Genomic DNA, 968 nt, shown 5'->3' on the forward strand with positions numbered 1-968 from the left:
TTTTCACCAATTGCACAAGGTATAGTAAAACTACCAGGATCTTTTAATTTTTCAGGATGTTTTTCTGAATAATAGCGCTATACTCTTCACTAAGTGCAACAGTCTTATGATCTGCAAACATCCTTTTCTTGTTTAGTATATCTTTCATAAATTTCACAAAACTTGGCATTTGTTCCAAAGCCTCAATGAAAGGAATGTTTATCGTTAACTTTTTAAGGATTTCCAAAAGTTTTGTAAATTGTTTGTCTGTATTCTTCTGGTTTAGTTGTTGAGGAAACGGAGGTAATGCTTTTTCTAAGGGAACTTGTGTTAGTTCATTTCCATTATGGTCATATGGACTTCTTGATCATGTTCTTCCTTGTCCTCATCAACTTCAGTTTCTCTTTGAATTATTGTTTCAACTTCTTTTTCACTTCGTAATTGAATAGCTTTAATTTGCTCCTTATTTTGATCTTTTGGATTAACTATTAACTTCCACTCGGAAGATTTCCTGAAGATCTGTTACTAAATGCAGTAGCAATATGTCCTAATTGATTTTCAATATTCCTAATAGCAGCCTCTTGATTTTGTATTTGGTTTCCCATATTCAACATTACTTCTTCCATCATTAACTTTTTTTCCTTAACTTGAGGGTTAGGGTTAGAGTTAAATCCAGGAGGATAATAAGGTCGATAATTAGGATTTTCTTGGTTATTTAAATTTCCTGAGGGATTCATTGGATTGTTATAATTATTCCAACTAGAATTAGGGTGATTTTTCTATCCAAGGTTGTAATAGTTAGAATAGGGATTGTTATTTCAATTATTTATAGCATTCAAAGTTTCATAAGATGATTGAGTATCAATTATCTGCACTAATGAATTTTGCTCTAATACTAGTGGTATTAGAAAATAGTTCACTCCAATTTGATCAATCTTTTTTTATATAGCAGCAATTTGAGATGCTAAAATAGACATTGCATCAGAGTC

Source organism: Phalaenopsis equestris, unplaced genomic scaffold (genome assembly GCF_001263595.1).
Source record: "Phalaenopsis equestris unplaced genomic scaffold, ASM126359v1 Scaffold001160, whole genome shotgun sequence".
NCBI classification, from domain to species: domain Eukaryota; kingdom Viridiplantae; phylum Streptophyta; class Magnoliopsida; order Asparagales; family Orchidaceae; genus Phalaenopsis; species Phalaenopsis equestris.